We start from the raw sequence: 22,659 nt of genomic DNA on the forward strand, positions 1-22,659 counted from the left end.
GAGAGAGAGAGAGAGAGAGAGAGAGAGAGAGAGAGAGAATATATATATATGTAACCACCTTAATTTTGTTTTTACACAAAACAAAGATCTTCAGCATGAAGCAGTTCTTATATAAATTAAATGACACTATTTTATTGTGACCTTTCATAGACAACGGTAACAACGAACACTGAACGGTAAAATTAGATTGCTCCATTGTATTACCAAATTACCAATACCAAATTCAAGTCCTAATCTACCAGCCTTTCAAGACTCCTTGCTGCTATACCTACAACCAGGATAGAGAGACAGACAGGCACAGACAGGGAGAGATGGTTAATTAGTCAATGGGGGACAGAGAAAGAGAGAGAGAGTCCCTTATCTGACATACTTTGTTTTTCAGAAGAAAAAAAGAAAAACATCTTCGGCCTGCAACAGCTAGTTCAATAGAAATTAGACGAACGATTTTATTGTGAACTGTTATAAAAAACAGTTGCGAAAAATACTGAGTGGAATCATTTTTACTTCTTCACTTTGTTTTCATACACCGAACAAAACAAACCTGGAGCAGGTTTGATGTAAGTGAAATTAATAACACAAAGTTAAAATCCATAGTAAACTTGTTTTCCCCATGCACACTCTGGGTCGAAAAACTCATGTGTGAAAACAAACAAATTTATTTTGTGCAAAAAACAACTGCATTTGGTTTTTGACAGATTGTATGGTTGATATTGACCCCCTGGGGAAATGTTCTTGACTATGTATGTGTCTGTGTCTTTGTATATGTATGTGACTGGGGGGGGGGGGGGGGGGGGCAATGAAGAGATATTTCACATGGCTGTACTTGCAGCTACAGTAACTTAAAGAAGGAATGGCAGTTTTACAAAACTTTTTTCGATGAGTTCTTGGGACAGAGAAACATTTTTAAAATTGTAAAAAATACTACTTCCCAAAACGATATTGAGACATTGCAGAAATAAAAGCAAAAGCTGGAATTAGTGTGCGGCCTAGCTTTTTAAATGTATCATATCAGCATCGTTGTTCTTTTGTTGATCATCTTACGGTAGCACGTAGAAATTGACATAATCCTTCACCACTCAAAATCGCACTCGCGCACACACACGCACGCACACACTTGCGTTGATTCTATTTTTCCTCTTTGCCTAGCTGTCTCCCACTGGCAAGAGCCCTCCCCCTATCATTCGATCACCCCACTCATTCTCTCTCTCTCTCTCTCTCTCTCTCTCTCTCTCTCTCTCTCTCTCTCTCTCTCTCTCTCTCTCTTTCCCTCTCTCCCTTTTTTTTTTTTTTTAGTAAGATCCTCTGTCTCCCTCTTTTTCTTTCTCTCTGTCTGCCCTCTCTCTCTCTCTCTCTCTCTCTCTCTCTCTCTCTCTCTCTCTCTCTCTCTCTCTCTCTCTCTCTCTCTCTCTCGTCTCTCTCTCTCTCAGTCACTCTCTCTCTCTCTCACTCTCTCTCACTCACTCACTCTCTCTCTCACTCACTCACTCTCTCTCTCTCTCACTCTCTCACTCTCTCTCTCTCTCTCTCTCTCACTCTCTCTCTCTCTCTCACTCTCTCCCTCACTCTCTCTCTCACTCTCTCTCTCTCCTCTCTCTCTCTCTCACACTCTCTCACTCTCTCTCACTCTCACTCTCTCTCTCTCACTCTCTCTCTTACTCTCTCTCTTACTCTCTCTCTCTTTCTTTCAAAAACAAACATAAAAATGCAATTTATTGACAGCACCATTTTTTTTTTCAAATTTGATTTCGTGTGGCTTCTCATCCAAGGGAGACAAGCCAAGGGGAACTCAAACCTGTTCCGTCTCGGAGTTGCAAGCAAATCAATAAAGCATGGGGAGGCCTGTTTTTGTCTCTCACTTGCATTCTGCAGTTTCTCCCCTTTGACTGGCACCTAATTCCTCTCAAAACTGAATTTTAGAAATAAAAAAAAGAAAAAGAAAAAATGGGAGCAGCTTTTGAAGAGTCAGAGAGAAATAATCATTGCCATCAAGAACATCCTTTGGCCATGACCTGCAATTCAAGAGGAGATAATATAATATATTATATTGTGTGTGTGTGTCTGTGTGTGTGTGTGTGTGTGTGTGTGTGTGTGTGTGTCTGTGTCTGTGTCTGTGTCTGTGTGGGTGTGTGTGTGTGTGTGTGCTAATGGACGGATGGAAAAGAGTCTATGGCGGTGACAGGAACACACACACACACACTGAAGCACTCGCGCACTTGCATATTAAGACAGTCTGACAAGCAAACCCCCCCTCCCCCCCGCACACACATACGCACACACACATACACACACACACACACACACATACATAAGTTCTGCAGAGGTCTGAAACTCTGTCCTCAGCACACACACACACATTTCCCTCAGAGAAAGAAAGATTCTGTTAAAATGCATCGAGTGTTATATTAAGTTTCTTCTTCTTCTTCTTCTGCGTTCGTGGGCTGAAACTCCCACGTACACTCGTGTTTTTTGCACGAGTGGAATTTTACGTGTATGACCGTTTTTACCCCGCCATTAAGGCAGCCATACGCCGCTTTCGGAGGAAGCATGCTGGATATTTTCGTGTTTCTATAACCCACCGAACTCTGACATGGATTACAGGATCTTTTCCGTGCGCACTTGGTCTTGTGCTTGCGTGTACACACGAAGGGGGATAAGCCACTAGCAGGTCTGCACATAAGTTGACCCGGGAGATCGGAAAAATCTCCACACTTAACCCACCAGGCGGCCGCGACCGGGATTCGAACCCTCGACCTTCCAATAAAGAGGCCGACGTCTTACCACCCCGCCACAGCGCCCGTCATATTAAGTTTCAAGATACAGAAATACAAATTGCACGTGACAGATTGAGAAGAGAAAAATAAACTTGAAGGGGTGATGGTATTTTTAAGATCTGCCCTTGAGGCAGGTAAAATCTGTCGAACCAGATGGGGGGGGGGGGGGGGGGTATTGCTGATTGTGCAAAACTGATTGCAGCAAAAGAAAGCAGAAGCAACAAATTGTTCGTCATTGTTTGTCATTTGCAATAGAAAGGGAGAGTGAGAGACAGGTAGTGGGGCTCGTATGTTGCAGACGCACTCATAAATCATTCACATCTTGCAACAAACATCATACTTTGTGGTATTGTTCCTTATAATTATTTAAGGGATTTCAGATACAGAGCCACTTCAGAAATCGTTTTTTTTGTCTTTGATAGGGAATAAAAGGCTGCATTTACAGCAGACGAAATTCGTACCAAAAGCGCTCAGCAGTAAATATTCCCAACTCAGCAAATGTAAAATTCAATGGTTTACCATGCACCAGAAGTTGTCTGCTGATAACACATGCATGACATAAATACTCTTATGGGTATTTTTGTGTTCTGGTATTTAATTTGATCGTTTTTAGAATTTTATATATCCGCAGCATGAAAATTCAAGATGGCGGCCTCCGCAACATTGCGTGTTTTGATTTGAGCGAAAACAACGTTTCTGAAGGTAAGTTTTCAAGAATACGCATCCATTCACCAATGTCACATCATTTTACTGTTTAATTCTCCCCTGGGGTCTGTTATTCATCGGGTGAAGCGCTGAAATGCAGAGTAATCTTGCAATAGCTCATCAAGCTGGATTGTGATGCTGATAGATCTAGATCTATCTGTTGATTACAAGTAAGGAAATCATGATCGCCACGCTGGTGATTTTAAACAGATTAAACGAACTTTGAATAAAAGGCGAGGAGAAAGAGATTGTTCATGGTATGATAAATGATTAGTCCTGCCTACGTTAAGGACTTCCATAAGGTGGGGAGGGGTAGAGTCAAAAACTGAGTGAGGGTAGGCCAGATAGTTGGATGACCAGCTGGAGATAAAAACACTCCACTCCCCATGTCTTTACAGTGTTGTGATCAAACTTTCAAAGACGGTAGGTAACAGACAAAAGCATACAGTGTATGCTAATCAAATGAGATAAGTGGTTTTGAAAAATGAAGAGGTACCGCTCTTTGAGTTTTACAATTTTGGTTTGTTGCTTGTTTCTCATCCTTTTGCTTATTTTAAGTTGACCGTGCATTGGTGTGAATTTTATTTTTACAGGATATATACAAGAGTTACACCACATGCCGGTTCCTGGGAACAAGCGTTCTGCATTTATTCCGGTGCCACAGAAGGGAGCCGATTTCACTAGTACTACTGTATCAAGGTTTGTTACCTAATACATCTTAACAGTAAGATTTTTTTATTTGTATTAATTGGAACATGTTTGCACATCATTTGTAAGCGACCTCTGTGAATTTGATGGGTTTAACGTACGAACCCTCACTATGGTCAACATTCTGTTAGCGACTGTTTGAAGCGAATAAATGTAGCGGTCAGAAAGATTCCAGAATCAGTTGGGTCACTGGAAACTGTGTTTGTTTGTTTTTTAACCTGAAACAGTAAGAATTATACGAATTCATGAAATACAATTTTCTTTCATTTTGGTCTGTTGTGTGAAGACTTGCTAACCCGGCTTTGACCGACTCTCTGAGATAGTAAACATTCAAATACATTCAAATAAAAATGTCACTTTTCATCTTTTGTGTGAAGGGTACCACAGGCTGATTTCCTGCACCATGGATGTAGAGGAGGCCAGACAGTCTGCTTCTCATTCCAGCTGTGTTGCGTTTTTTTCTGCTCGTGAAGTGTATCGCCACATTGCCAAAGCCATTGGCCAAGAGAAGTCACCCTGTCTGCCCATTTTGCATAGCCTTACAGGCTGTGACACTATGTCGTTCTTCAATGGTATTGGGGAATCAGAAGGCTTGGGAAGTATGGCAAGCATTTGAAGACGTCACTCAAACTTTCTTCAGGTTGTCTGCTCCTCTTTGTAAGCTGAGTACCACTGACAGGGCAGCACAAGAGCTTTTTGGTGTACATTTGTAGGACAAAACCAGCAACGTACTGGGTGTAAACAGTGCTAGACGGTACCTCTTCAGTAAAAAGAGCTGCCAAATTGACCATAATCCCCTTACAAGTGAGGTGCTGCTGCAGGACATGAGATTGAGAAGAGCCATCTACCTATTAGACTTCCAAACTCTGTGGGCTGGCAGTTCAAGGCTGGAAAGTGGGAGTCATTCTGGACGAGCTTTCAAGAGGTATCCAGCGTGTGCCGAGAACTCATGAGGTGTGCCTGCAAGAAGAGCTGTACAACAAAACGCTGCAAATGCTGCTAAGAAGGACTGCAGAGCACAGCTCTCTGCAAATGTGCTTGCATGCCTGTGAAAACTGTCAGCATCTAAACTGTGCAAAAATATTATTGCACCCATTTTCATACCCCAACTCAAACTTTTATTCCTGTGTCATTTTATTCAAACTGTCTATGCCATTAAAGGCTCGCATCTTCGCTATCTGGCACCTTTTTTTTTAACATCATCATTTACGCCGTCAAAATAAGGATACCCTTGACGTGACAAAGAGATGTGACAAAAACTTCGGGTACTTTTTAAAAAGCCGACGACAATTCCTGAGGCACAACTGGGTCACTGTTATATACGAAGAGAAAGTCAACTTGATTATCCATCCAGAACAGGTTGTTTTATTTCGCCATCTTGCATATTTCTAGTGTTGTGCCATTGTACCTACTGATGTATGTGTCGATCTCACGGATGAGATGTTTATGTGTCAAATTTGAGGGATACCCAAGTCAACTAAAATCCATGTATTTTAGCAATGACCAAGTGGGTTGCGTTGAAACTTTCAGGAATGTGTGTCTACGCACGAGGCGTAGTTCAACCGTTTGAGTACACTTTCAAATCTTCACGAAATAATATTTTAAAAACTGCCACAGGTTTGTTGACTTACATCCCACATATTTTTGACTTCGCATGTATATATGACAGATGGTTGTTTCAAGTACTGCCAAAGTTTCTTTTGAGTATAGACACTTGCCGGAATGTGCTAGTTGTGTAAACACATGAGAACAAACAACGTTTTCGAAATACAGCGATTATGAATTTTAGTCGACTTTTGAGTTGATACATTACATTTTTATCAGTTTTATTTTGGGGGTACCCTTATTTGGGCGGCGGTCAAATAACCCATGTAAAGGCCACCTTTTATCTTAAAAGTGTTCCAGTTAGCCAAGTTGAGTGCCCTCAATAGCATACATTGAATATAACAGCACAGGAATGAATGTTTTCGTTTTGGTATGAAAATTGGTGCAATATATTTATTTTTGCACAGTTTAGGTAATCCACAAATTCTTCAACCCTGCCACCCACACCGTCCAATCATTCTCTGCACCAACAATACATGTATTGTTTTGTTTAAAAATGTGTTTGTGTTAGTTTCTATTGCAAGAGAATGTCTTGTAGCATCAAAAATGCCTAAATACCCTTTTATTGGCGGCCATTTTGAAAATTGTAAAAAAACTACTGATTTCTTAATTTTTTCACGGTGGCTCTGTATCAGGTTTTGTTAAGCAAAAGTAAATGTCCATTTACGCCAAATTTGCTGTTAATCACATGAAGTGAAATATGCCTAACATACCCAACCGTTTACACTGGCGGCCATTTTGAAAAATTGTTTAAAAACTACCCAATTTTTATTTTTCGCGATGGCTCTGTATCAGGTTTTGTTAAGCACATAAAACTCTTCATATTTGCTTAATTTGGTGTTTGTTGCATGATTTGAATGATTTTGCAACATAGGAGCCCCACTAAGGGAGAGAGGGAGACAGAGTCAGCAGTAATTTGAAAGCACATGGGGGCCGTGACCTCGCATGTTGTATATTCACCAAAACAACTCGTTTGATAAGATACAGTTGCACGAAAGAAAAGGAAATGCAGTCGCTTGTATTAATTAACCTAATCATGTACGGAAATAGAAGACTTAGCTTGCGGCAACTAAAGCGTGCATGTCCCAGAAATCAATGGTTTCATGCATTATTTGTGAGGAGGTTACCTGATATATCTGTGTAAGTATTCGGGGGCAGGTGGCATTGTGGGTGTTTCATCTTTATCATTCAGTTATATCAGGTAACCTCCTCACAAATAATGCATGAAACCATTGATTTCTGGGACATAGAGAGCAGCTCAGATATTGAAAGACAAGATAAGCCTTTTGTTTTACAAGGGGAATAGAACATGATTATAATTATGTCTTTTATACGAAGACAGAGATAATGTGTGTGTGTGTGTGCATGTGTGTGAGAGAGAGAGAGAGAGAGCGAGAGAGAGAGAGAGAGAGAGAGAGAGAGAGAGACAGAGAGAGAGAGAGAGAGAGAGAGAGAGAGAGAGAGAGAGAGAGAGAGAGAGACAGAGAGAGAGAGAGAGAGAGAGACAGAGAGAGAGACAGAGAGAGAGAGAGAGTGTATGAGTGTCTGTGCTCGCACGTACGCACTGTCAAATTAAAGCACACCTTCGAGGTGCAAGCAGAATGAAAGTTTTGTCGGACGAGGACTGTTACAGACTATTTCTTCTAATCAAACAAGGTTTAGGCCAGAATCATAGCGCCTGAAGTATCAGTCAGATGAATGATGCGTGACGTGAATCAATCGGTTATTTCCTATCGGGCCTGACTACCAATCCGTCTAAATTCAGAGGTTCGCATAGTCGCCGACTTCAAAATGATCGGTCGTTTTAAATTTTGTCGCGTGATTATGATTAATGACGGATGACACCTGGCCTAATCCTCTACTCTGTCAAAAAGATGTGCACTGAGAAATCTCACATTAAAAGGCACATTCCTTCTCGTATATAAGCGATCAAATGCACCACCACAGCTCTGTCCAGGATTATCCACGGGATAACACATCTTTTAACTTGGACGCATACCAAACATATTATACAACCTGGCTGCTTGTTATGCAAAGTGGGATTCTTTTTCTTCATAGCAATCATAGAGAATACTACATGGCTTGCTGTGTCGTACCAGATTTACACGAGTTGTTTTTTTAAATATTGAACTGCGAGCGAAAGCGAGCTGTTCACTATTTGAAAAAGCAACGAGTGTAAACCTGGTACGACACAGCAAGCCATGTAGTATTCTGTTTATCCTACATACTGTACTTACGTGTATTTTACTGAAAATGTCTTGCAGACGAGGCAGCTAAATTGAAGACGCTTTGTTTTGGAACCTCGATCTCTTCTAAAGCCTCGTGCAATCTATTTCGTCAAAGCAAAGAAACGTCACTCTGAAAGTGTGGCGTGACGTGTTAGTTCTAAAGATTCATCGAGGGTAATTAGCGAGCGCAATTTTTGTTTCTATAATGACGTTTGTCTCGGTGACTTTGGCATCATAAGCAGTGGAAAAACAGGTCCCTGCCAGACTTGCTTGACATGACCTCATTTACATGATATACACACGTGTGATTTGAACGATTATTATCTCACGGGTGTCTCTCACGTATGTAAGATAAAATCATGTAAGTGATACCAATGTCAACCTGCGAAAATAATTCAACACACACACACACAATTCCAACTCTGCACTACCAAGCTGTTCTTCTTCTTCAGCGTTTGGGTTCCCCACACTATACTCTGAGAGCATATAAGTCAGCTTCACTCGCTTTCGTTGGGTAGGCATGCTGGGTATTTTCGTGTTTCCATAACCCACCAAACTCCGACATGGATTAAAGGATCTTTTTCGTGCGCACTTGGTCTTGTGCTTGCGTGTACACACGAAGGGGGTTAAGTCACTAGCAAGGTCTGCACATAAATTGACCTGGGAGATCGAAAAAATCTCCACTCTTAATTAACCCACCAGGCGACAGCGACCGGGATTTGAACTCACGACCTCCCGATTAGGAGGCCGACGTCTTACCACTGCACCACTTCGCCCGTCTACCAGACTGTTGATTTTTGGTGTGTGTACACATTTGATGATCATGTCTTCTCTCCTGTGAAGCCTGGACACTTCTCTGGTGGTCCATGTCATCGTTTACAGGATAAAGTGGGTAGCTTTAAATCTGATTTGAAGTTCTGCTATTTCCTTGAAGTTCAGCACAGAAACTAAAACAACGTTAAACACCAAATAAAGAAAGAAAGAAAGCACAGAAACTGACAAATTAGCCACAGGTCTACAAACCTGTGTACGCGAGGTAGTTACATGTTCTGTCTTCGGTAAATTTGCCATAATGCCTGCAATCTTTTGTCCAGAAAATCATAGGCCAGCATGTGGAGATTGTTGCTGTTTATTTCAGTAACGCCACGCTGCGGCACCCAGCAGAATGGAGAATGGTAATACGTGTATTGTTCATCAATGTCTAACGCTTCGGATTATTCGATCGTATCATTAGGGCATTGGCTAGCATCACAGAAACGGCAGACTAGCTGTCACTACTAAGAGTAAAAGCACGGCCACCAGTGGTCAATATGTTGCGCGAAACCCATTGGTTATATAGGCATCAAGTATTCGAGACTGAAGTGGTACATTGTTGGAGGAATTACGGTTTCCACGAAGAACGAACGACGGCTACGAAGATTAATACTTCCAGTCTGTGATCGCTATTGTAATCGCATTGTAATACCCAGTCTCATCAGTGATCAGTGTGTTGTGCGAAACCCATCAAGTATTCGGTGGTAAAGTGAAGTGTTAGAGAAGTTAGTAGTCACGTTTCCCACGTAGAACGAACGATGACCGCGAAAATGTCATTCTTGTTAATTTCTGATATTGTTGCCAGGTTTGATCGCCTATTGCATTAATTTTGATCCAGAGGTTAATGTTTGTGAGAGGTAAGAGGATTCGAACAGAGAATGTACCTCAGACCCGAAATATAAACCTTCGTTGTCCGTTTCGGTTGGGCAGGAGACTTGTATACGAATACAGCAATCTGAAGCATGAGTCTTCTTAACTGTATAAGCAACTTCTTTGCAGAAAAAGAATACAGCCAACTATGTCAGACCTGAAACATGAGTCTTCATATTTTTTAAACAATTCCTTGTAGAAACCGGTGTAAAGCGGACACGGTGAGCTTATATAATATAATATATCCATATGATAAAAAAAACACGTAAGATTTGTCAGTATCCTCCACCTCTACTCTCTCGCTCTTTCCCTCGGCGATGTCATGTGACAAAAAAACGGGAGGATTTGTCGAGACTTGTATAACACAACCAGCACCCCCTCCTAGTTCTCGCTTCTATCATTCTCTCCCTTGGCGATTTCATGTGACAAAATAACAACAACAACAAATGAAATAAAAACAAAAGAAACAAGTCGCGTAAGGCGAAAATACAATATTTAGTCAAGCTCAGTCGAACTCACAGAATGAAACTGAACGCATTGCATTTTTTTGCGAAAGACCGTACACTCGTAGCAACGTCTGTCCACCGCTCGTGGCAAAGGCAGTGAATTTAACAATCCAGAAAAGCGCAGTAGCTGAGGGGGATAGCACGCTTTTCTATATCTCTATTCTTTTTAACTTTCTGAACGTGTTTTTAATCCAAAAATATCATATCTATATGTTTTTTGGAATCAGGAACGGAAAAAAAATAAGATGAAATTGTTTTTAAATCGATTTCGGAAATTTAATTTTAATCATAATTTTTATATTTTTAATTTTCAGAGCTTGTTTTTAATCCGAATATAACATATTTATATGTTTTTGGAATAAAAAAATGATGAAGAATAAGATAAACGTAATTTTGGATCGTTTTATAAAAAAATAATTTTAATTACAATTTTCAGATTTTTAATGACCAAAGTCATTAATTAATTTTTAAGCCTCCAAGCTGAAATGCAATACCAAAGTCCGGCCTTCGTCGAAGCCTGCTTGGCCAAAATGTCAATCAATTTTATTGAAAAATGAGGGTGTGACAGTGCTGCCTCAACTTTTACAAAATGCCGGATATGACGTCATCACTCGCTCTACACACACACACACACGCACAGACAGACAGACACACACACACACACACACACACACACACACACACACACACACACACACACACACACACACACACACACACACACACACACACATACACCACGACCCTCGTCTCGATTCCCCCTCTATGTTAAAACATTTGGTCAAAACTTGACTGAATGTAAAAAGAATAATAAGGAGGATTTGTCGAAGCACGAACATTCCACCCATGCCCCCATCCCCTAGGCAATTTAATGTGATAACAAGTCGCGTAAGGCGAAATTACTACATTTAGTCAAGCTGTGGAACTGACAGAATGAAACTGAACGCACTGCATTTTTTCACAATGACCGTAGTCCGCCGCTTGTGCAAAACGGAGTGAAACTGACGAGCCTGTTCAGCGCGGTAGTGGTTTCGCTGTGCTGCATAGCACGCTTTTCTGTACCTCTCTTCGTTTTAACTTTCTGAGCGTGTTTTTAATCCAAGCATATCATATCTATATGTTTTTGGAATCAGGAACCGACAAGGAATAAGATGAAATTGTTTTTAAATCGATTTCGGAAATTTAATTTTGATCATAATTTTTATATTTTTAATTTTCATAACTTGTTTTTAATCCAAATATAACATATTTATATGTTTTTGGAATCAGGAAATGATATAGAATAAGATGAACGTAAATTTGGATCGTTTTATATAAAAAAAAAATTATTACAATTTTCAGATTTTTAATGACCAAAGTCATTAATTAATTTTTAAGCCACCAAGCTGAAATGCAATACCGAAGTCCGGCCTTCGTCGAAGATTGCTTTACAAAAATGTCAATCAATTTGATTGAAAAATGAGGGTGTGACAGTGCCGCCTCAACTTTTACAAAAAGCCGGATATGACGTCATTAAAAGTATTTATCGAAAAAAAGAAAAAAACGTCCGGGGATATCATTCCCAGGAACTCTCATGTCAAATTTCATAAAGATCGGTCCAGTAGTTTGGTCTGAATCGCTCTACACACACACACGCACAGACAGACAGACACACACACACACACACACACACACACATACACCACGACCCTCGTCTCGATTCCCCCTCTATGTTAAAACATTTATTCAAAACTTGACTAAATGTAAAAACGATAGAAGGGCTTTCGTGAGAATTCAAACAAACAAATAAAATCCACTCTACCACTTTTTCCCCCAAGCGATTTCGTGTGAGAAAAACAATAGAAGGAATTGGTTAAAACACGCACAACTCTCTCTGTCTCTCTCTGTCTCTCTGTCTCTCTGTCTGTCTCTCTCTCTCTCTCTCTCTCTCTCTCTCTCTCTCTCTCTCTCTCTCTCTCTCTCTCTCTCTCTCTCTCTCTCTCTCTCTCTCTCTCTCTCTCTCTCTCTCTCTCTCTTTCTTCAAAACAAACAAAAGGAAAACAACTTATCGGTCCCTTCCATAAGCCCATGGCAATTTCATGTGACAAAAAAACAATAGCATGATTTGTCCCCCCCCCCCCCCCCCCCCCCTTCCACCTGCTCTTCCCCTCTCCCCTACTTCTCCCCTACTCCTCTCCTACACCTCCCCTACACCAGTCCCCCGATGATATTTTATTCATGGTTCGGGAGTGTGGTGGAATCCTTTCTTTGCGATGCCAGACTCTGTCTCCGCTGAAGGGCCACAGTTGGGGTGCGGGGCAAAGATTGCTTATTGATTGCATGCAATGGAAATGTCTAATTGTGCCTAACTGCTGCCCTCGTACTCTTTTCTCGCTCTCTCTGTCTGTCTGTCTGTCTCTCTGTCTATCTCTCTCTTTCTCTCTCACTCTGTGTGTGTGTGTGTGTGTGTGTGTGTGTGTGTGTGTGTCTCTCTCTCTCTTCTCTTTCTCTCTCTTCTCTCTCTCCTCTCTCTCTCTCTCTCTCTCTCTTCCTCTCTCTCTCTCTCACCCCTCTCTCTCTCTCTTTCACTCTCTCTCCCTTTCCTCTCTCTCTCTCTCTCTCTCTCTCTCTCTCTCTCTCTCTCTCTCACCCTATTTCACTCTCTCTTACCCTATTTCACTCTCTCTCTCTATCTATCTCTCTTTGTTTCTATTCCTCTCTTTCCCTCTCAGTCTCACCCCTCTTTCTCTCTCCTTCTATCTCTCCCTTTCCCCATCTCTCCGACTCTCTCTGTGACTCTCTCTCTCTCTCTCTCTCTCTCTCTCTCTCTCTCTCTCTCTCTCTCTCTCTCTCTCTCTCTCTCTCTCTCTCTCTCTCTCTCTCTCTCTCTTTCTTCTAGCATTATTTACTGGCGCTCTCTACTCGAATGTATCGTGTGGAAGTGGACCCAGGTCACTGTCGATCTAACTTTAAAACGTTTTTAACCATCTCGGGCTCTTCCCCTTTTAATAAGATTACTTTAACGCATTCTTATCGAAGGCTACAAACAGCCCAGAACAGCAACGGTCATGAAAGTCGGTTGCACTTCTACTCTTCGTGTCAGTCGAAATTAAGTTTAATGAGAGTGAAAATAAGCTGTTAGTTGCCAGAGGCGACAACGTGTGTGTGTGTGTGTGTGTGTGTGTGTGTGTGTGTGTGTGTGTGTGTGTGTGTGTGTGTGTGTTTTAGATGTAGCGTGGAGTTCTTAAACGCACCTTATGCTATTTTGAAAGCACTGCCTAAACAGGAAGAATTTTCGACTTTAATGGATTTTAGACATGGTTAGCCACACCTGATCAAGACTCATTATGGGGGCACAGGAAGTTGTGACATCCGTCACCCTATGGGAGGTGTGAAGGCAACATTGTTCATCAGTAGAAAGTTGTGAAAAGGTGTGACGGCAAAATTGTTCAACAAAAACATCATAGGTCGAACTGTGCAGGGTCAACCGCAACAAACTCAAACCATTCATACTATACTGCATTTGAGTGACTTATATACCAACATTTTTATGTCTTATTTTCAGCACAGGTGTAGGAAAAAATCATGAACCAAAATGTTATTTATTTTCTAATTTAACATTTGTTTTACAAATGTGACCATGGTCTTTCAAACATACATTAAACATTGTACATGTTATGTTAAAAAAAAGAAAAAAGAAAAAAAGCTTTTGTGCACAAATCAGAAAGTACATTGTACATTTTACCTACAGGCCAAACAGTGTCTGTGGCAAAGCCCGACCCTGCAAATTGTCAAGAACAGGCGCTTGCATTTGGATGTGTCCAATGATAGTAGGTTTGGTTGTGATCAATCAGAATAATGTAGGAATAAAAATGTATGACAGTTTGGTATGATGACATGTGATTCACATATGCTGAAATATAATATTACAAATCAAACAGAAATAAAGTCTTAGAGAACTACAATAATTATTGTTGCCGTCAAAACCTTGCAAGGCCTCAACAACTGACAAAGCTTTGTGTGGAAGAATGTGGAAGTTACCGGTCGATCGATCGGCCCATGTCTGCCAGTAGCGGTTAGGTAGAATAGCACTAATTTCACAGTAGAAAAGTTTGTGGCGGGGTGGTAAGGCGTCCGGCTACGGTGAAAGTGGTCCGTGCTCGATTCCCAGCGTGGGCGGATTATCTACTTTTTGGTTTTTTTGTGTTAAATTCTTGTTAATATTATTATTTATTATGAAGGTTTTAATTTTTTTAATGTTTAAAATAAATAAATAATTAATTAATTTAAAACAAATTAATCCTAGGCCTGCGGCCAGGGGGAGGGGGGGAAGTATACCGGTACCATTTGAGAATCAGATCAAATGAGAATTGAACCATTTGAGAGAACATCCTTTTTTTTCAATCACTACATCGAAGGCCTGCGGCCCGGGGGGGGGGGGGGGGGGGGGGGGGGGGGGGGGAGGGTTCACATGATTTGTTTGTTTGTTTGTTTCAGACCCACACCCATATACACGCATTTCACATTTAAACCATTTGTCGGCCCCCTGTCGGTATTTATCGACTAAGTTCCTTGTACTATCAATCTAATCTAAATGTTGTGTCCTATACCATGTTTACCGATTTTTTCAATCACGCCCGCACAAATATTATACTGTTGTGTCATGGATAGCAAATTCAGATTATTCACTTTCTTGGGGGGGAAAAAAGGCAAGAAGAAAAGTTTTTATTTTTTCTGTTTGAACTGTTTTTCTTATTATTAACTCGTGGGTTCTAATATTTCTTGTCTTTTTTGTGTGAAATGAAAAGAAACCTGGTATATAATTTGTTTTCTTTGTTTTAAACATTTTTTTAAACATTATAAGGCCTGTAAACCACGTAAATGGATGCTTTATTTTCGAATCGAGAATTCGAATATGAATTAAGTTGATTTGGTTTTGTTATTTTCTCAGAGGAAGCTTTAATCAAATTACACTACATGTCATCTTTCGCAAGTGTGCTCGGTATTTGTTCTGTGTTTTAAAGACAATTCACACTAGAGGCAAGAGATGTCTTTCGTTGCAGAGAAAAATTGGTTTGTGTATTAACTAAAAGAGTGGCGCAACAGCAGCTGGTATTGTCGGCACGGAAGCAAGCGTTTACCGGACTGTGAGAAAGAATGTATTTTTTTATCTTCTCTTTCATTTCAAATCTTTATTAACCTACACGTGATGTTTTAAGTTATTGAGACATCACAGGGCGCTAAGAGATTTATTGAGCAAATCGAGAGTGCGCTAACAGTTTTAGCACATTGCCATTAGCCAATCAACTGTTTCACATCAGTCATGTGACACCAGTACTTACCGACAATTGTAATTATGACAGTGATATCTGAAGTTATCTCAGTGATATTCGTAATTTTCACTTTTGGCGCTAGTGCGACTTCATAGCTGCTTGCAAGTCATTCATTCACACTGCACTACACTACACTCCCTCCGAGCCGCCCGTGCTCGACTGGGGTCCTGTTTTGCTGCCGTGTGCTGCTTCTACTTATTGATTGCGATTTGCATGGCTACGTCACACTGCTCTCGCAAACAGTTCCACTAATGTTCGTATGCACACAAACTCGGCTAGCATGGCCTTTAACTTCAGGCCGGGGACTGAAACGGGAGTAACATCAATAAAACTTCTCCCCCCCCCCCCCTCCCCGGCCCCTCCCTCTCCTTTGTTCTTACCCTACCCCACCCACTCACCCACCTAACCCTTGTGTTACTTGAATGCATGTTTTTGCGAGTGTGTTTTGTTGAGATGTAATATAACGACCTCAACGTTTTGCTCGATCGTGAAATGAAGAACAAGCGGGGCGGGGAGGGGTGGGAGTAAGGGTTAAGGAAGAGGGAGGGGACTCACCTTAGCCTCACCCTTGTGTAATTGGTTTGTATGGTTGTGTGAGTATTAAGAATAGAGATGTAATATAACGACCGCAACGTTTTACGTGGCAAGTCACCTTGAGACGAAGTTTGGGAGGGGGGAGAGGAGGAAGGGGGGATTCACGTTACCCTTACCCTCTTGCATGCTCCCCCCCCCCCCCCCCCCCCGCCCCGCGGGTTAGAGGGAAGAATTTACCCGATGCTCCCCAGCATGTCGTAAGAGGCGACTAACGGATTCTCTTTCTCCTTTTACCCTTGTTAAGTGTTTCTTGTATAGAATATAGTCAATGTTTGTAAAGATTTTAGTCAAGCAGTATGTAAGAAATGTTAAGTCCTTTGTACTGGAAACTTGCATTCTCCCAGTAAGGTAATATATTGTACTACGTTGCAAGCCCCTGGAGCAAATTTTTGATTAGTGCTTTTGTGAACAAGAAACAATTAACAAGTGGCTCTATCCCATCCCCCCCCCCCCCCCCCCCCCCCCTCTTTCCCCGTCGCGATATAACCTTCGTGGTTGAAAACGACGTTAAACACCAAATTAAGAAAGAAAATGTATTCATGCATCTTTGTGTGTTGTGTGTGTAGCTCAGAGATGTAGTAATATAACAACAACAGCAAACATTTTGTCGTAAAGTCTACTAGTCAGACTGTGAGAACAAGAGGAAGGGGGGACCTGGGACTTTGGCCGCCCCTCTGTTTTTTGATTGGGTGCCCAGAGGGGCCTGTCGCCATGGCTACCAGAGCCGACAGGGGAGGGCGGGGAGTCTGATCAATGAATTGATTTTCTCCTGGCTCTCAGATACGCACAACCACCGTGCAACGGCACTGTTGCTGTAGAACTGGTAGGCGAGGAGAAAAACTGACTCGGCGTTGTAGTAAGATCAAGACGAGACCTGGACCCGGGACTGAGACTGTTTTGGATGACTCGCTTCTCCTGTTGGTTCTCCGCGGGGTGGGGTTCTCCTCCGTCTTCACTCCACTCGACCTGCAGACCAGAGTGGTTGTCGTGAGGCAAAGTTTGTGTGTTCTCCGCTGTGTCCGGGAAGGAGGGGTGGAAGTGAAGTGAAGGGTTCACCACGTTGGCTGTCAGACGCCGAGGACTCGTAGTGTCACCTCCATCCGGCGTGAGACTGACGAGAGAGAAGGGAGGAGAGAGGAGGAGGAGAAGAGTGGAGGAGAGAGAGGGGGAGGTTCCGTGCTGTGTATGGTGTACGACGCTTCCTACACTGCTCAGGCCCCGAGTAGGCCGTCATGGGACAGCCAGGTAAGGCGGCTCGTGCAACACCGGACCTCTACTCTCACACTCTCACATAATTATTTGGTTGTATATATGAACAAAACCTGTTACTGCTGCCACTGATGACGTTGAATCTCAATGGCTCTCTTTTCATCACACACACGAAATCAAGAAAATCTCAACGTCATCTCTTTTTAATATCATCATATAATTACATTGTAAATAACACTGTGCCGGACTTCTGTGCAACTTTTCATTTCTCGCCAGGCCCGTCCAGCTATGCCTGTTTAGTTCTGTGCCGCCCACGCCTTGCTTTGTCAAGTTTGGTGTTCCGTCTTGGGCTTAGATGTAGTTGTTTATACTTAGGTTTGTGAGCTCTGACTCCGTTTTTGGCCAGATACGTAGATATAATTGCTCACTTGGTTTAGTCAGTATTGACGTCACGAGAAATGGAAATGTATACTTGGTTTTGTCAGGGTTAAAGCCGTCTTTGTCCAAAGAGGTGTCGTAGGTTTGTCTCTGGTCAGAGATGTGTGATTATATTTAATATATGCTTCGGTTTTGTTCCGTTTGGTGCGGTCTCTGGCCGGAGAAGAGCGATAGCATACTCCATCTTGTCGTGTTTGATGCTGTTTTGGCAAAGACAGATGTGATGTGATTGTATCATTATTCGGTTTTATCAACTTTAATGCCATGTTGGTCCAGAGGGGTGTGACTGTAGGTGCCTTCTTGTTTTTCTCTCACGTTTTCAGGCCATCAGAGATATGTGGCAGTATAGTTGGTTTTGTCAAAGTTGACCCTTTTGGGGGGAATTAACGCTGATTGAAGACAGAGCCATAGGGTTTAACGTCCCAATTTGTTACTGGTGACGTGATCGCTGCGCTGGAGGACTTCCAACGGTTGTAAGACAAAAGCTGCTACAGCAACGACATTGAGGCTCGGAGGCACGAGTGGAACAAGTGTATTGAGGTACGAAGGGACCTTGTTAAAAGTAAAATTCTTCGAATGTACTAGGTCAACTCCTTTCTAGTCGGGCCCGAAACTTTTCAGACGCCCCTCGTAATATTCTGAATGCAACGGGTACGTGTATTGGCACACTGTGAAATTAGGTGTGATAGTGAAGGTTCTTGTATAGATCCACCCTACTTTTAAGTCTACCACCTCACCCTTCCACAACTCTCTCTCTCTCTCTCTCTCTCTCTCTCTCTCTCTCTCTCTCTCTCTCTCTCTCCCTCTCTCTCTGAGGGCCCCAAAGGGGGGGTATCATCACGATCACGGGAAGGGAAATTTTAGCTTTCACGATCACAGTTACCTTGATTTTTGTTTTCACGATCACGAACATCTTGACGAATAGAGGATCATAGAGTGATACAGCTGTGAAAAATGTACGTTGAAAATAAAATGCTTTGCAATAATGCCCATCACGATCACGAAAACAAATGACGATCACGATCACGAGACTTGATTTTTTTGTCATCACGGATCACGGGCAAAGTCCCATCACGATCACAGAAATGGAAATTTCGGCAATCACGGTCACAGAAAGGTCAAAAAACGCCAATCACGATCACGATTTTAAACCCTTTGGGGCCCTCCTCTCTCTCTCTCTCTCTCTCTCTCTCTCTCTCTCTCTCTCTCTCTTTTCTAGGTTGCAAATCCATCACAACCACGTCAATTTAACTACATCTCCTGTTTCTCTAAATCCCCGCCCCCGTTTCCGACCACCCCTACCTCTCCTCAAGGTCGTCTCCCGTTTCTTCCCACTTCCGGTTAAAATCAATACAGCGTTATACCACGCGAAGCTAGTTTCAATTCAGAGTTCTGCCACGCACAACTAAATTCAGTTCAGAATTATATCGCGCTGAATTGTAACGCTGAGTGTGTTATCGACATTTATGGAAGAATTACGTTCCAAATGTGCTAACCGGAAAGTGGGACGTAAATGTCACCAGCGCGAGCGTTTCCATGTTATCCGTCTGAAAATAGCCACCTTGTTTTTAATCAACCGTAGAAAACCGTCGATCCACTTTGCTGGAAAAATGGTTCCTCGAAATGCTTTGGTTCTTTGGTGAGAGAGAGACAGAGACAGAGAAAGTGTGTGTGTGTGTGTGTGTGTGTGTGTGTTTGTGTTTATGATCACGTATTCGCAAGCTGAAATTATAATTATCCATCAGGTGCCAGATAATGAATTTTGCTGTTGACTGTTTGATTTAAGCAGCTGCCACAGTAGCGTAGAGGGGATATTTCGTAGCAAATGCATCCTTCAATTTTGTAAATTTACTCTTGTTATTGAAAAGCCCAAGTCAAATTTTAACCGAGATCTTTTCTGTGTTGTACATGGCGGGTTTTTGTTATGCACATCTGCTTTATCATACAGCTTTTGTGGTCTTTTCGCTGGATGGGGGCTGAACATGTTCACAGTTTCGTGGAGTATTTTGCAGCAGTTAGCAACAGATGGGTGCACTTGCATATTGATCGTCCTAAGATTTCACAAACGCAAGTTATCGATTTTTGAATCTGATACGAACGTAAATCAGTGTCACAAAGAAATTAAAACTGGTTGAAAGCAGTGCCTATATATAGGAGCTAAAAAAAAGTGTGTGCGTGTGCGCTGTGCCACTGATCGTTAGCCCAGCTCCTACGAGATAGGAAGTGACATTATGCATTATCCAGACCCGAACAAATGGCAATAGGGGAGGAGGGGGGGGGGGGGGAGGCGTTTTTCGGAGGGGTGGATGGTGAGCGAAGTGTATTGAATTCAATGTCGGTTTTTGTGACCAACCGTTCGGACCTCTGGTCAGACGATGTGCAATCGGTCCGGTCCACTTTTGGGATTTCAAAGAATGTCGACATTTTTTCATTCGTTCATAACTTTTGCACAAAATTAGCCCCGCTGGTAGTGTAACTTATTGGTCGGGACTCGTCGCCACCCATGACAAATGCAATGATAGTCTCTCAGTGCAGGTTTTTTCATTTTGCTGTATGAGGTAGAAGTTACCCATGTACAAATTCGGCCGTCTCACACTGCATGCTGATGACAAAGTCACCAGGATTGGCCGAGAACAAGCAACGGGAGAATGGGAATCACTAGACCTTAAAATACTTCGACGAGAATCCATTTCGTTGTTATAGCAGCGTGAAAGACTGGCATACAAAACAAAACAAAAAACATCAAGCGCACTCTTACCAGTGTAAAAAGTTCAGATTGATTCATGTTTTCCTAAGTTTGTTCACCTTCGGAGATTCTGCTGGAGAGGGAAGAGTCTTGAAATAGCATGCTGTTTACGGTGATGTTACTTAATGCTTCTTGTTTTGACGCCTGGATTAAAGCTTGAAATCCGCAAGCTGCGTCTAGCCTGGCGTTTATAAATAGAATGGAATGACACAGAAATGTTGGTATCAAACTGCCAATGCTGTCAGTATGGACAGGTAGACTGCCAAGAAGCGACGATGGAAGCGGAGGTCTGGAGTAGGTATAGCTGTCGGGTCGAGCTGCTTTCAGTACAGTGGAGGGGAGGCATTGTGCCACTGTCAGCACTATTGATTGCCTTCCTGTCCATGGTGGAGATTTTCCACAGCTTAACTCCAACCCTCTTCCCTCTCTTTGCTTCCTTCCACCCTCTTTTTGCCCCTTTTCTCTCCCTGTTATGCCTCTCCCCCCTCCCCCATCCCAACACACAACCAACCAAACATAGCTCGATGTGCGTGCGTGAGGTTGCCGACTACTGTGGGTTCCAGCTGAAGCACGTGGCTCACCGAGTCTCCTAATGCAAAAGCTGCCTGGCTGGTGATGAGACTGGGGAGTTCACGATATTGCTGCAGTTATTGCATGCACTGACGATTCAGTTTTTGCTCGCATGTCCACGTCTATGGGGTTGATAGGCCTGAACCATGTGCACTGTCATACGGACTTAGTTGTGAAGAAATTGAACGTTGTGACTGAGAGTGCTGAGGTAACGCTAACGCTGACTAGCCGGTGAGGACGCTGGGAACCTCATACTATTGCTGCAGTTCTAGCTGACACTGACGACCCGGCTTTCTGTCCGGTGCATGTCTTTGGGGAGAGAGGGTTATGACCCTATGCCCAGCCGTACACTCGGAAAGTCTTCTACCAAGGGGGCGGAGTGTGAACGGAAAGTGAGGTGAGTCTGGTGACTCAACGATACTGCTGCATTACCAGCTGGTGGTGGTCACTCGGCTTTCTGTCAGGTCCCCGTCTCTTGGGACGAGAAGATTTAACCTCGCGCCCAGCTGTACGTGAAGTCTGCTTCTAGTGGGTGACTCCGAGAAAGTGGAGTTCTAGAATTCTACTGAGAGTGTCATTGCCTGACTTGTGCCAAGAAACATTTGGCTGTTGTTGTAAGGAGTGTGGGAGACGGAAAAGCGATTCTTCAAGACGGTGCTAACGACTCGTCTATCTGGCAGGTCCATGTCTCTGGGGGTGAGAGGGTTGAGCGGCATCAACTCCGTCATACATGATCTGAGCTAGCAGGTGGTGGAGAGACAGTGGATTGTGTACACCTTTGTGGCTGAGAGTTGCTCGTGGTCGTGCGAAGGGAAAGGTTGCTAACGCCGTGCTGAGAGTGCCAGACCGGTGTTCTTTCCAGACTGACTAGGAATCGTGAGAGGTCAGGGGGAAATTGGGGGGTGGTTCTGCTGCTACTCCCGGTGGTGCTACTTCTACTGCTCTACGGTGAGTGTGCTCAGATATAGGAGTGTCTGTGAAAAACTTGGTGCAAAGTACCACAGTTTATCGTTCCTTTGTTGTTGGAAGAATATAAGACACGTTGGTTATACAGTAAGGAGGCCAAGGCATTGCTCATAGCGAGTTTTGAAGATGAGTTTACCTGGATTTGTGGTCATGACGGAGGGCAGTTTGCGATGAATGTGTGAGATCGGTAGGTGATTCTGAAAGACCGGAACGCATTTTGTATGCAGTCACCACTGACCTCGTGGTGGTTCCTGAGAATACAGCAAGTGTTCTTTTGGGACGCTGGTTCGTGACGAGAGAAAGTCTGCTGTTGTTAGTGCGGAGTTTATGTATGTATGTGTGTGTGTGCGTGCGTGCGTGCGTGCGTGCGTGCGTGCGTGCGTGTGTGTGTGTGTGTGTGTGTGTGTGTGTGTGTGTGTGTGTGTGTGAAAGGTCGTCTTTTTAGTGGTGGCTAAAACTCCTCGCCCTTGGCCTAACGGACGTCTTGTATTGACAGTTTGCAGCTATGCGTAGATTGTTACAGAGGTCGATGATTATCGAAGACAGAAACAAGTTTAGGTGATTACTGAGAACGCTGTGATTGGTCTTCGATGACAAGAGAAAGTTTGATGCTATTTG

General features: G+C 42.8%; 1 protein-coding gene across 1 annotated transcript in view; it reads left to right on the plus strand.

Annotated features, from left to right (window-relative positions):
• The window catches only part of LOC138953616 (serine-rich adhesin for platelets-like), a 71,757-nt gene that overhangs the window by 7,670 nt on the left and 41,428 nt on the right, over positions 1-22,659 (plus strand). The gene's annotated exons all lie outside the window — the stretch shown is intronic.

The sequence above is a fragment of the Littorina saxatilis genome, linkage group LG17, assembly GCF_037325665.1.
Source record: "Littorina saxatilis isolate snail1 linkage group LG17, US_GU_Lsax_2.0, whole genome shotgun sequence".
NCBI lineage: Eukaryota > Metazoa > Mollusca > Gastropoda > Littorinimorpha > Littorinidae > Littorina > Littorina saxatilis.